This window comes from Tamandua tetradactyla, chromosome 11 (assembly GCF_023851605.1).
Source record: "Tamandua tetradactyla isolate mTamTet1 chromosome 11, mTamTet1.pri, whole genome shotgun sequence".
Taxonomy (NCBI): Eukaryota; Metazoa; Chordata; class Mammalia; order Pilosa; family Myrmecophagidae; genus Tamandua; species Tamandua tetradactyla.
Window position 1 is genome coordinate 99,965,211 of NC_135337.1, and position 15,003 is coordinate 99,980,213.

General features: G+C 39.3%; 1 long non-coding RNA gene across 2 annotated transcripts in view; it reads right to left on the reverse strand.

Moving 5' to 3' along the window:
• Nucleotides 1-15,003, reverse strand: part of LOC143650881 (uncharacterized) — a 72,101-nt gene that overhangs the window by 24,000 nt on the left and 33,098 nt on the right. The window contains exon 7 of one of the 2 annotated variants that reach the window (XR_013159705.1): nucleotides 14,103-14,347. The exons of the other annotated variant lie outside the window; for it this stretch is intronic. This is a non-coding gene — a long non-coding RNA (uncharacterized LOC143650881). Of the gene's footprint in view, nucleotides 1-14,102; nucleotides 14,348-15,003 lie in introns of those variants that run through there. 2 annotated transcript variants of the gene reach the window in all.

Consider the following 15,003-nt stretch of genomic DNA (forward strand, 5'->3'; position numbering starts at 1 on the left):
TTTGTGTCTTTGCCCTTAAGTCCTTTGAGTAGATTCCCAGCAATGGTATTGCTGGGTCGTATGGCAATTCTATATTCAGCTTTTTGAGGAACCGCCAAACTGCCTTCCACAGTGGTTGCACCATTTGACATTCCCACCAACAGTGGATAAGTGTGCCTCTTTCTCCACATCCTCTCCAGCACTTGTCATTTTCTGTTTTGTTGATAATGGCCATTCTGGTGGGTGTGAAATGATATTTCATTGTGGTTTTGATTTGCATTTCTCTAATGGCTAGGGACATTGAGCATCTCTTCATGTGCCTTTTGGCCATTTGTATTTCCTCTTCTGATAGGTGTCTGTTCAAGTCTTTTTCCCATTTTGTAATTGGGTTGGCTGTCTTTTTGTTGTTGAGATGAACAATCTCTATAAATTCTGGATACTAGACCTTTATCTGATATATCATTTCCAAATATTGTCTCCCATTGTGTAGGCTGTCTTTCTACTTTCTTGATGAAGTTCTTTGATGCACAAAAGTGTTTAATTTTGAGGAGCTCCCATTTATTTATTTCCTTCTTCACTGTTCTTGCTTTAGGTTTAAGGTCCATAAAACCGCCTCCAGTTGTAAGATCCATAAGATATCTCCCAACATTTTCCTCTAACTGTTTTATGGTCTTAGACCTAATGTTTAGATCTTTGATCCATTTTGAGTTAACTTTTGTATAGGGTGTGAGAGATGGGTCTTCTTTGATTCTTTTGCATATGGATATCCAGTTCTCTAGGCACCATTTATTGAAGAGACTGTTCTGTCCCAGGTGAGTTGGCTTGACTGCCTTATCAAAGATCAAATGTCCATAGATGAGAGGGTCTATATCTGAGCACTCTATTCGATTCCATTGGTCGATATATCTATCTTTATGCCAATACCATGCTGTTTTGACCACTGTGGCTTCATAATATGCCTTAAAGTCAGGCAGCATGAGACCTCCAGCTTCATTTTTTTTCCTTAAGATGTTTTTAGCAATTCGGGGCACCCTGCCCTTCCAGATAAATTTGCTTATTGGTTTTTCTATTTCTGAAAAATAAGTTGTTGGGATTTTGATTGGTATTGCATTGAATCTGTAAATCAATTTAGGTAAGATTGACATCTTAACTATATTTAGTCTTCCAATCCATGAACACGGTATGCCCTTCCATCTATTTAGGTCTTCTGTGATTTCTTTTAACAGTTTTTTGTAGTTTTTTTATATAGGTTTTTTGTCTCTTTAGTTAAATTTATTCCTGGGTATTTTATTCTTTTAGTTGCAATTGTAAATGGGATTCGTTTCTTGATTTCCCCCTCAGCTTGTTCATTACTAGTGTATAGAAATGCTACAGATTTTTGAATGTTGATCTTGTAACCTGCTACTTTGCTGTACTCATTTATTAGCTCTAGTAGTTTTGTTGTGGATTTTTCCGGGTTTTCGACATATAGTATCATATCGTCTGCAAACAGTGATAGTTTTACTTCTTCCTTTCCAATTTTGATGCCTTGTATTTCTTTTTCTTGTCTAATTGCTCTGGCTAGAACCTCCAACACAATGTTGAACAATAGTGGTGATAGTGGACATCCTTGTCTTGTTCCTGATCTTAGGGGGAAAGTTTTCAATTTTTCCCCATTGAGGATGATATTAGCTGTGGGTTTTTCGTATATTCCCTCTATCATTTTAAGGAAGTTCCCTTGTATTCCTATCTTTTGAAGTGTTTTCAACAGGAAAGGATGTTGAATCTTGTCAAATGCCTTCTCTGCATCAATTGAGATGATCATGTGATTTTTCTGCTTTGATTTGTTGATATGGTGTATTACATTAATTGATTTTCTTATGTTGAACCATCCTTGCATACCTGGGATGAATCCTACTTGGTCATGATGTATAATTCTTTTAATGTGTTGTTGGATACTATTTGCTAGAATTTTATTGAGGATTTTTGCATCTATATTCATTAGAGAGATTGGTCTGTAGTTTTCTTTTTTTGTAATATCTTTGCCTGGTTTTGGTATGAGGGTGATGTTGGCTTCATAGAATGAATTAGGTAGTTTTCCCTCCACTTCGATTTTTTTGAAGAGTTTGAGGAGAATTGGTACTAATTCTTTCTGGAACGTTTGGTAGAATTCACATGTGAAGCCATCTGGTCCTGGACTTTTCTTTTTAGGAAGCTTTTGAATGACTAATTCAATTTCTTTACTTGTGATTGGTTTGTTGAGGTCATCTATGTCTTCTTGAGTCAAAGTTGGTTGTTCATGTCTTTCCAGGAACCCGTCCATTTCCTCTAAATTGTTGTATTTATTAGCGTAAAGTTGTTCATAGTATCCTGTTATTACCTCCTTTATTTCTGTGAGGTCAGTAGTTATGTCTCCTCTTCCATTTCTGATCTTATTTATTTGCATCCTCTCTCTTCTTCTTTTTGTCAATCTTGATAAGGGCCCATCAATCTTATTGATTTTCTCATAGAACCAACTTCTGGTCTTATTGATTTTCTCTATTGTTTTTATGTTTTCAATTTCATTTATTTCTGCTCTGATCTTTGTTATTTCTTTCCTTTTGCTTTCTTTGGGGTTAGTTTGCTGTTCTTTCTCCAGTTCTTCCAATTGAACAGTTAATTCCTGCATTTTTGCCTTTTCTTCTTTTCTGATATAGGCATTTAGGGCAATAAATTTCCCTCTTAGCACTGCCTTTGCTGCATCCCATAAGTTTTGATATGTTGTGTTTTCATTTTCATTTGCCTCGAGGTATTTACTAATTTCTCTTGCAATTTCTTCTTTGACCCACTCGTTGTTTAAGAGTGTGTTGTTGAGCCTCCACGTATTTGTGAATTTTCTGGCATTCTGCCTATTATTGATTTCCAACTTCATTCCTTTATGATCCGAGAAAGTGTTGTGTATGATTTCAATCTTTTTAAATTTGTTAAGACTTGCTTTGTGACCCAGCATATGGTCTATCTTTGAGAATGATCCATGAGCACTTGAGAAAAAGGTGTATCCTGCTGTTTTGGGATTTAATGTCCTATAAATGTCTGTTAAGTCTAGCTCCTTTATAGTAATATTTAGATTCTCTATTTCTTTATTGATCCTCTGTCTAGATGTTCTGTCCATTGATGAGAGTGGTGAGTTGAAGTCTCCAACTATTATAGTATATGAGTCTATTTCCCTTTTCAGTGTTTGCAGTGTATTCCTCACGTATTTTGGGGCATTCTGGTTCGGTGTGTAAATATTTATGATTGTTATGTCTTCTTGTTTAATTGTTCCTTTTATTAGTATATAGTGTCCTTCTTTGTCTCTTTTAACTGTTTTACATTTGAAGTCTAATTTGTTGGATATTAGTATAGCCACTCCTGCTCTTTTCTGGTTGTTATTTGCATGAAATATCTTTTCCCAACCTTTCACTTTCAACCTATGTTTATCTTTGGGTCTAAGATGTGTTTCCTGTAGACAGCATATAGAAGGATCCTGTTTTTTAATCCATTCTGCCAGTCTATGTCTTTGATTGGGGAATTCAGTCCATTAACATTTAGTGTTATTGCTGTTTGGCTAATATTTTCCTCTACCACTTTGCCTTTTGTATTATATATATCATATCTGACTTTCCTCCTTTCTACACTCTTCTCCATACCTCTCTCTTCTGTCTTCTCGGTTCTGACTCTAGTGCTCCCTTTAGTATTTCTTGCAGAGCTGGTCTCTTGGTCACAAATTCTCTCAGTGACTTCTTGTCTGAGAATGTTTTAATTTCTCATTTTTGAAGGACAATTTTGCTGGATATAGGAGTCTTGGTTGGCAATTTTTCTCTTTTAGTAATTTAAATATATCATCCCACTGTCTTCTAGCCTCCATGGTTTCTGCTGAGAAATCTACACATAGTCTTATTGGGTTTCCCTTGTATGTGATGGATTGTATTTCTCTTGCTGCTTTCAAGATCCTCTCTTTCTCTTTTACCTCTGACATTCTAACTAGTAAGTGTCTTGGAGACCGCCTATTTGTGTCTAATCTCTTTGGGGTGCGCTGTACTTCTTGGATCTTTAATTTTCGGTCTTTCATAAGAGTTGGGAAATTTTCAGTGAAAATTTCTTCCATTAGTTTTTCTCCTCCTTTTCCCTTCTCTTCTCCTTCTGGGACACCCACCACATGTATATTTGTGTGCTTCATATTGTCCTTGAGTTCCCTGATACCCTGTTCAAATTTTTCCATTCTTTTCCCGATAGTTGCTGTTTGTTTTTGGAGTTCAGATGTTCCATCCTCCAAATCACTAATTCTATCTTCTGTCTCTTTGAATCTATCATTGTAGGTATCCATTGTTTTTTCTATCTTTTCTACTTTGTCCTTCACTTCCATAAGTTCTGTGATTTGTTTTTTCAGTTTTTCTATTTCTTCTTTATGTTCAGCCCATGTCTTCTTCATGTCCTCCCTCAATTTATCGATTTCGCTTTTGAAGAGGTTTTCCATTTCTGTTCATATATTCAGCATTAGTTGTCTCAGCTCCTGCATCTCATTTGAACTATTGGTTTTTTCCTTTGACTGGGCCATATTTTCAATTATTTGAGCGTGATCCGTTATCTTCTGTTGGCGTCTGCACATTTAGACAGATTTCCCTGGGTATTGGATCCAAAAGTTTGGAAGATTTTTCTGTGAAATCTCTGGATTCTGTTTTTCTTATCCTGCCCAGTAGGTGGCGCTCGTGGCACACGTTTGTCTGCGGGTTCCACCAGTAAAAGGTGCTGTGGGACCTTTAACTTTGGAAAACTCTCGCTGTCCGGGAGGTTCGCTAGCCGAAGCGGCTTGAGCCGGCCCGGGGTCTGAACGCGGGGAGGGTTGCTGGCCGCCGCAGCCCGGGAAAGCGCCCGTCCGAATTTCCTAGTCGGCCCGGGGCGACAAGCGTGGCGGGAGGGCGCCAGCGGCAGCGGCCCGCCCGGGAGAGTGCACGTTCACGGGGAGTCACGGGTTTGGAAGGGGCCTCCCCCACCCGTAACCGTTCTCCGCGGCCTGGGGATTTCCGTTCCAATTCTCTCAGTTGGTCCGGGGGGTCGCGCGTGGTGTGGGCGCCAGCCGCCGCGGTTTCAGGGGACCGCCTCTCCAATTCTCCCAGGGAAGGGGGAGGGGAGTGACTCCGGCTGCTTGCCGCCCCGCCCGGTGAAGCCCGCGCGCCTCGGCGATCTCACCCGAGTGGCTTCTTTCAGCCAGCCAGCCGTTCAAGGATGGGGTACGCTGTCTTTTTTATCTCTGTTGTGGATTTGGGAGGTGTTCTGTGTCGTTTCTACTCCCCTAGTAGCTGTCCTGGAGAAGAAACTAAGATCCGCACGTCTTACTAAGCTGCCATCTTCTCCGGAATTCCGAGAAAGTGAATTTTACTATAGCTGCACATGTAAGGAACTGGAAAAAAAATTTTCCAAGACCAGTTCAAATCGAGGAGGGTGATTTTGGCTTTTATAACCCCAGACAAAGGAATGGCCAGAAGAAAGCACAATTAAATATAAGAAAAAGAAAGAGGAAAATAGAAGAGGAAAAGCTGTTCCTTGAGCATATCTTGTTAATTTTGAGGTTCTACCCTCTTTCAGGCCTGTTTTTCAAGGAATGGAAGTACCCTTTTTTTCTATTGAGTCAGTTTCCCCATCAATCACTGAGTATCCATTATGCTTTTCTCCTTCAATTACTCTAGAAGACCCATCTATAAACAGTTTCTTTACCCTTGGAAGATGAGACACTTGTAAGATCTCCTCTAACTTTTGTTTGATAATCTATTATTTCCAAGCAAATGCACTCCAATTGTTCAGGTGTTTCCTCCCCATTTGCCAGAGAAACATGGAAGAATTTAGTTTGTTATCAGTAGTTAATACTAAACCTTCTTTTTCCAGTAGTATAGCCTCATATTTTAGTATCCTGGGATCGGTTAGCCTTCTCCCACTTTTTAATTCAAAATGGTTCTTTCTTGGTGAGGAGTACTCACTATTAAAGCTCAACCAAAAGTAAACTTTCTTCTCTCCTCTACCAAGAGGACAGTGGCTGCAACCACCTGGATGTACTCTGGCCATCCTCTTGTCACAGGATCTAATAATGTAGATAAAAAGGCCACAGACTTGCATTGGTCTTCCCACTTATCAAGTACGCCTAGAGCAGCTCCATTTCCCACATTTTTGAATACAGGAAAGGGCTTGCTTAAGGAGAGTAAAGCTAACACAGGGACTTGAGTGGAGGATCCTTTAATCTTTAGGAAGACCTCATTTTCCCTACTTTTCCATATTAATAGATCTGGTTCCTTTTGTAATATTTTTGAATACAAAGGTTTTGTTAACTGTGTGTATGAGTCAATCCATAGTCTACAATATCCCACCAATCCTAAGAACTTTCTTAACTCTCTCTTAATTCATTTTTAGATCCATGAAGGATCTAATCTGTGCTTTCCTGCACGGATTAAATGTCCTAAATATCTAACCTCCTTTTCTGTGAATTGCATTTTATTCTTTAACACACTTGATCCTTTTCTTCCCAAGAAGTCAATAACAGCTTGTGCCACTTCTGTCCTTTCTTCTCTAATGATTAATAAATCATCTTCATATTGTAAAAGAATGACTCCTCCTGGAGTGATAAAATCTTGGAGAACTTGCTCTAAGACTTGTCCAACCAAATTTGGAGACTCAATATATCCTTTTGGTAGAACACACCATTGAAGTTGTTTTCTCCTAGTTGTAGGGTCTTCTCATTTGAAAGCAAACAGTCCCTACTCTCCTTATTTAAGGGACAGGCCCTAAAGTATCTTTCAGATTAACTACACTAAACTATTCTCCCTCATATAGGATTTTTCTGAGGAGGACATATGGGTCTGGGACCATGGGACTATGGCATTTATACCTCTCAAGTCTTGAACCAATCTATAGGGCCCATCAGGTTTATGGACAGGTAGGATGGGGGTATTTTAGGGTGACATATAGGGCTCCAATAGCCCATCTTTCAACAGGCCCTAAATTATAGGCTTCAACCCCTGCTTACCTTCAGATGGAATGGTTTGTTTGACCCTCACCACTTGTGATAGGTCCTTAAGCTCAATTTGGATGGGCTTAATATTTAATCAGCCTCTGTTTCCTGGTCAGGCTCATACTTTTGAGTCAATTTCTATCTCTTCTTCCACATAAAGCTCAAAAAGTTTTATGTGGATGATAATCTCATTCCCTGTCACCCTGAGTCCCACTTTCAGTTCAATTATTAAATCTCTCCCAAGCAGATTAATACCTGCCTCGGGAATTAAGAGACGGTGTCCTGGGTGGGCCGCGGTGGCTCAGCGGGCAAAGTGCTTGCCTGCTATGCCGGAGGACCTCGGTTCGATTCCCGGCCCCAGCCCATGTAACAAAAACGGAGAAACAGAATACAATAAAACAAGAAAATGTTTAAAAATGTTTCCCTTTCTTCCTTCCTTCCTTCCTTCTATCCTTCCTTCCTTCTCTCTGTCTTTCCTTTAAAAAAAAAAAAAAAAAAGAGACGGTGTCCTAGTGTAGTCTTATGTTCACAAATAACCTTTAATGTTCAATATAAGGCACAGGGAAAGTTTCATCTTTTACTCTGGAAACCTTCACATGTGGGTGCTTAATTTAGTTCCTTTTTGTAAGTGGTTTAGGGAAGATCAGGTGGCTTCTGTGACTATTAGAAATGTAATATCCGACTTATGGTGTCCCATCCTTAGGTTTATCAAGGGTTTTGGGTCGGATTGCATAGTGAAGGGTCCCTGACTCCATCAATCCTCTAAATCCATGAGAGTCAAGATTTTGCCTGTCTTCTGGCCTCAGGACTTTCTTTTCCTAAATGTCCTGGCTACCCCACAACTATAACAGGTCAAAGGTCAGTGGGGTTTTGATATGTCAAATTCATAAGCCCTTGGTCTTGCCCATTCCTGTCTGCCTTCCTCCTTCCTGGTTTTTCCTTGACTCTCCCATCTTTGAATTGGGTTCTGCTGTTTAATGGCCTCAGCAGTTTGTATCATTAATTTAACCTTGTTCTGGTGTTGCTATTTCAGAACCTGTAACATCGTTTTAGTCTGATCTTTCTGACCACCTTCTCCTCTCCTTACAAAAACTTTCTGAGCTCCCCCCAACAGTTCTCTGAGGTAGTTCATAAATTTAACCTCAGTATTTTTGCTGTATAGCTTTATGAATTTGTGTATCACTTTATGAATTTATGTGCATCACTTTATGCATTTATGTACTTCACCTTATGCTATTTATGTGTATCACTCCGTGTATTTGTGTGTATCACTCTATGAATTTGTGCACTCACAAATGTATGTAAATGCAAGCTTTCTTGAAGGAAGCAAAATAAAATGGCTCCTGCATCTGCCTGCTCCTAGTCATGTATGCAAAACAGGGTGTCTGTCACATGTGACCCATCTAGACAAAAGAAATGAGCTATGTTACTCCCGCCCTTGCAAGTTCTGTACTTTTCCAGTGTTTACTACCCATTTGCATAGTAACTCCTGCCTTGCCTACTAGCCTATATAGCCTGGAAACAAAGGACGTTCAAGGCTCAGACTTTGGATGGAATTCCTCTGAGTCTGTCGTGGCAATAAAAGTTGGTCCATTTCTCAGAAGCTCCATTGCTTTCTTGGGTGTTGTTCAGAGTTTTTCCCTACTTCACCTATAGCAGCTTACTGGTCCAGTCTTTTATATTTTGAAGATTTTTCTTAATGTCAGATCAAGAATTCATCACAAAATACATTTTCAGCAGTCCCTAAGACATGTCACTGTCTACATCAAATCTTGAGTATTTTCTCATTTGTTCCTTAAGCTTATTGAAAAATTCAGTTGGAGTTTTCTCCTTCCTTTGGAAAATTTCTGATACTTTATTCAAGTTTAAGACCAGGGTACTGCTTCATTGATGCCCTGAATTATCAAATGACTTAAATCTCTCATATTATTTTTATGACTGTCATTGTCATGACCCCAAGCTGGGTCTTGAACAGGGAGTTTTTGTTCCCCTTGAAAACCTCCATCAGCTATAAGGTGGCTTTAGTCCCATCCTGCTATGACAGCTTTTCTTATCTGTTCTTTCTCATCCCCAGAAGAGTCCATCCAGGATGGATACCTGTTCCATCCAGGAGTAAATATTGTGTCCTAAGAATTGATTTAACTGTTCAGTGTAGGGGTATCACCTTATGAAATGCTCTTTGGCTACACTTACTTAGGGAAAACTACTGATCTACCCCAGTTAGACAGTAATGACATATTTTTAAGGGAATATATATATGCCCTGTATGGTTCTTTTTCTTGGCTTTGACAGAAAGGCCTGTTGGCCCAGACTTCTCTCAGATTCCCGGTTCTTAACTTCCAACCTGGTGACTGAGTGCTAATAAAGAGTTGGATGGAAGACCAAGTTACTCACAAATTGGGATGGCACATTCCGAGTCCTGCTGAATACCGATACAGCTATTCACACTGCCAGAAAAGGCTGGACAAATCACACCTGAGTAAAAGGACCCATCACCCCTTCTAACCCCTCTGAGATGGCTGGATGGAAAGTCATATTCAGTGGACCCTTAAAATTAACTCTATGTTGCGCATATATTGGGACTGAGTAAGAAACATATAAACTTGGTTGGGTTATGTTTTGCCTATGTAGGAGTATGTATGGGATATAAGCTGTTAAGTATGCTCCCTCTGTCATAAGGAAAAAAAAAAGATGAGGCTAAAATACCTCAAAAGATGAAGTAAAAGCTTCTTCAGTCAAAGATTTCATTTCTCCTTAAAATTCTTCACCTCTGAAACTGTTAATGTGGCATTTACATAACCTAGAGCCCTTTTCCTAGTGAGACCTCCCTTAGGGGAAATTGCTTTTCTGGGCCTCTTTTATTCTCACTTCCCACAGCACCATCCGGGGAAACATTTTCCTGTCCCTCAGGAGTTGTTTTAATTCTTTTCTTAGGGGGCCATGAGGGTTTTCCCCTTGAAACCTTGCCTCTTCTCACATACTATGCCCCAGGTCCCCTTTTAATCAGGCTGAGGACTCAGGAGTGGGTGAACCCAGGGCATATGCAGGAATTGGGGCCAGGGACTGTTGAATAGTCTGGGGAGTATACAGGGGTGTGAGAACAGATAGAGGATCCCAGAAAGTGTCTGGCTGTAATTTTCTGTCTCCTCTTTTTATCCTTCTCCACTTTAAGTGGGAATAAGCTAGTTCTGGGAATGATAGTTACATTAATTGCACTCTTCCTGATTTATAGGCTACTTCCTGTTTACATGTATATATATAGAAAACCTGGCAAACCCAAACAGCAATATTTCATCATTTTCTTCTTACTCTTGTTTTTATACTTTGGGGAATCTTCCTAATTATTTAGTTTTACTCTGAGAGGACTATCAGCATTTCATTCCAGATTTCATCATTTCATTCCAGATTTCAAGTTTCTGATATTTGGGTTATGCTGACTTCTAGAAATGAATTGATGGACTTTCCATTATTTTCTCTACAATAAACTTCCTGGGCTTGTTTGAGAGTGATTTCCTCTTCCCATATAAGTATATATGTGTATCTTTGCTTTGATTATAGAACCACATTTTGGTGCAGATTTAGAATCACCACAGAAATACATATTTGAATCCTGCTTCATTTATTTATTTGCGCATGAGTTTTCTTTACATTCTTAGGAGACATTTTTCAAATATCTGGTTTTCAAATTTTCATCAATTATATGCACTCCGACATCATTAAATATTATATAAATGGTGATTCATGTGAAGATAAAACAGTAGAATCTTCTAATAACCAAAGACTTTTATTCTTCTCATCACTTAATTCATTTGACAAATGTGCTTTTTTAATATTCTAGACATTTTTTTTGGCATGGCAGGCTCCTGGAATAAAACCTGATTTCCAGCATGACAGGTGAGAATTCTGCCACTGAGCCACATTGCATCACTGGACAAATATAATTTTTAAGGATACAATTTATAATTTTGCCAGAAAAATTAATATAAAAAATGTAAAATGGAAACTGGGTCCCTCTATGCACAAGTGTTGGCATCTTCCTACTAATTCATTACCAGAAAGTTTTGTACAAATGCATCTGACATGCAACAAAATGCACCTTTTTGAGTGATTTTATTAAATATATCTGGTTGAATAACCACTGCCACAATCATAATATAGGACATTTGCCTCCTCCCTCATGCCCCATTGCAGTCAATCAATTCCCCTCATCTCCTGGCAACCATCAATCTATTTTCTTTTGCTATCATTTTGCTTTTTCTAGAAAATCTTACAAGTAGAATCATATGGATTGTATCCTTTTATGTTTGGTTTCTTAACATATGCTTTTGAGTTCTATTCATCTTGTCAGAAATGTGCAAAATTTCTTGCAGTAAAAGAATTCCATTATGTGGATGTACCATATGTCCATTTATTCATTAACAATGATAAGCATTTGAGTGGTTTCTAAGTTTAGGCTATTATAGATAAGCTGCTATGAACAAACAAGGACATGTATTTTAGTGAGCCTATGTTTATTACTGCAGGGTCACTGTCTAGGAGTGAGATGCTAATTTCTATGGTAGAGGTAAGTTTAAGTTTGTAATAAATGCCAAAACACTTTTCTCAAATATGACTCCCATTTTGCATCCTTATTAACAATATATGAGGATTCTAGTTGCCTGCATCCTTGTCAGGTGAGTCTCTCAAATTTTAGGAATTCTAGTAACATTAGTTCATTGAGGTTTTAATTTGCAATTAGAATTTCTCAATATCTTCATCATCCCCCATGTAAAATAAATACTTTACTTAGCTAGCTCTCCATTATTCCTCTCAATGCTCAACCCACCCTAAGGCATCTTTTGTTTAACTTATCTTTTATTAGTGTATGTCTGAAGTGACATGAACAAGTTTTTCTTTCTTTCCTTCCTTCCTTCCTTCCTTCCTTCTTTTTTTCTTTCTCTCTCTCTCTCTCTCTCCCCCTCCCTCCCTCCCTCCCTCCCCCCCTCCTTCCTTCCTTCCTTCTCTTTCACTCCATTTCATTTATAGCCCTCACAGCCTGATACAATAAATCTATAAATTCATTCTTTATCCTTACTTCCCACATCTCTTGTACATCATCATTCATTGACATAGTTCAACCGTATTGATTTGCTGTAACTATGAAATAAGGAAAGTTCTGGAGGCTGAGGGGAGGGATACATCCTTTCCCTCATGGAGAATATATTCCAATGGGGACATATAAACCAGAAACCTAAATTATATAGTGTATTAGAAGTTTAAGAGTGCTGTGTACATAATTAAGGTAGGGTATATGAATAAAGAGGGGCACAGCAATGCTACTTTTCAGTATTGTGATCTATATTTTCTAAATTTTAAGGTGCCTTGGTAATTATTTTTATATTTCTTAAACTTTCTGATTCTGCTTCCTTATCTCCTATGGAACTCATATTTTTAAATTATTTAATACCCAAATATAAAGGGAAATTAATATTCATTTTATCTTAAATTTTTATTTTATAACTTCATGTATCTGGCTCAAATGTCCATCTATCCATTAATTCACTTAACCAGCAAACATTTAGTGAGGGCCCATTCTATGTGACTCCCTTACTGGGTTGTTCTGGCATGGGGCAAATACAAAACACCAAAGAGAAGTCACTTCTGTTAAGTGATGACGCGCGAAGACACTAGATGTGAAGCAAATAAATAGGCTCATTTCTAGAACAGAGAGCAAAGATGTGAGAAAGCAACACTTCATGACTGGGGAAATCTAGGTAGAGTTCGCCTGGGCAGGTGAATAGGGAGTGGAGGGTTTCCCCAGCAGAGGCCGAGTCCAGCACCAAGGCAGGCCCTAGGACCCCTGTGGTTGGAAGGAGCTCGGGGGTGGGATCAGAGAAGAGCAGTGGGAAGCCGGGGCTTAAACACGATCAGGAAGGAATTTCTTTTCTTATTCAACTGCTTTTATGTGCTCTCCCCGTCTTCCCTTTTAAAGTAAAGAGCATGGAAGAGGAAGGGTGTGTTTCATATAATAAAATAGTAAACGATCCAGAGAAAAAGTTGTTGGAAATAAAAGCTACCATAATCAGTGTTCTTAGACAAGGCCTCTAGCAATATATTGACAGCATACATATGTCCATGCTTTTCTCTATTTCCTTGTACCTCTGGGCTATGTTGAGAGCTGGGGAAGGAATGAGGGTTACATTGAGTAAAAGAATTACAATTCCTTTTTCTTTTCATTTTGTAATGCACAGTCAGCATTGCTGCACTTTCTGGAATTTTTCACTAATTAAGATATCACATTCAGGGTGGGCCACGGTGGCTCAGCAGGCAGGAATGCTTGCCTGCGATGCCAGAGGACCCAGGTTCAATTCCTGGTGCCTGCCCATGTAAAAAAAAAAGATATCACATTCATCTATTTTTGAGGATTCTATGTTTTTATTCTGTATTATAAATTACAAGTTGATTTTCTCTGAAACTATTTTTCTTAATATAGTCTAATGCTCTTCACCTTGGAGAAACTCCTAAGCTGAAGTATTTCATCCAAATAAAAAATGCGATATATCATGAAGTCCAATGTAAATAGCAATTATAAAAAAATTATAATAAAGATATGATAATACCAAGGGGGCGTAATACCCATTTTAAACAACATAATTAAAACTCATTTCATACTTAAATTGAAATTCTTTCAAAGTGCTTAAAGCTTCATAAATTCTTTCAAGGCACATCTTTGTTACTCTTTTTATCTGTAGATGGCCCTGACCTGGCTGATGGGTCAATGACAGAGGCACAGACTCCACTAAGATAAAGTGAAAAAAAGGCCTCTGATTCCCAAACCAGAACCCCCCAACCCCTCCCCCCACACACATATACACAAGCCCACAAGCCTCAGGGACATAAAACTGACATGGACCCTCATCATAAACTCTGTGGTCACCATCCATGAGCAATGTTAAGAGACACCACCTCAGGGAGGAGCCACTCAGGGCTTCCCAGCTTGTAGAGGCCTCTGGATTCCCCACCCCTGCCTCACCTTCCAGAGCCCCTTGTCTGTGCTGGGTGGTCTCAGATCTGGGAGGAAAATTGGTAACCCTCAGGCTTTGGTTATTGTCTGTATTTTCTATTTAAAAGTCCCTGATGTAAAGTATTAAAGTAATTCCTTCCTTAGACTTGTTCTTTATTTAATTTGGGGTTTGAAGTAAATAACAGACACATAGTCAGGTGGACATGGGTGTAATTTCCTCAGGCATTGGGAACACCGGGGTCAACAATTAAGACCTGGGGACTCTGAAACTGAAATGCAGACTCTGAGGCAGATTTTCAATGGTAACTTGAGAAATAAGTACAAACAGGAAGAAACAAAGAAGAGTTAAGCCATGGATATGGGTTGACCTGTGAGAAACAGGGAAAATGTGAATTAAAGTTGAACCTGTACTGAATAAGAATGAGCTGGGAACATGCACCTTTGACCCATGGGAGCCACAAGGGGTGCAGTGGGTCTTCTCAGGGGCCTGAGGAAACCCAAGTGGTTGGAAATGAATTTTCCCCAGGCCCTTGCTCACTGGCCTACAAGAGAGGGCACAGCTGGTCCTTCTTTCCAAGGGGAAAAACAGCTGACAACCACCACAGGTGCCCTTCTGATCATAGAACTATTCCCTGGAACTCAGCCCAGAATTTGAGTGGCAGTTTGGTAAGGTTGGGGAAATGCCTGGCATTTTCAATGGGAAGCCTCAAGTTTATTAATTTGTGAAACATATTTCACAAACAGGAAAGAGGAAGTAATAATACTGTATTTTATGGACTGAATCATATTGTCCATAAAGACACAGTCACATATTATCCCCTGCTCCCTGCCCCAGCATCCATGTGTGTCTGCATTTCCAGATTCCCTCTCCCAGCCTGTGCTGACTCAGTTTCCCTCTCTGTCGCATCCCTGAATCATCTGTGAGATATGCTGGGTGCAGCAGAAGCCAGGGAGCCCTCCTGTGTATCTCCTAAGATTCTACTCATATTGAGACAAGCTCCAGGGCTTGGAGTTCCCAGCTGCT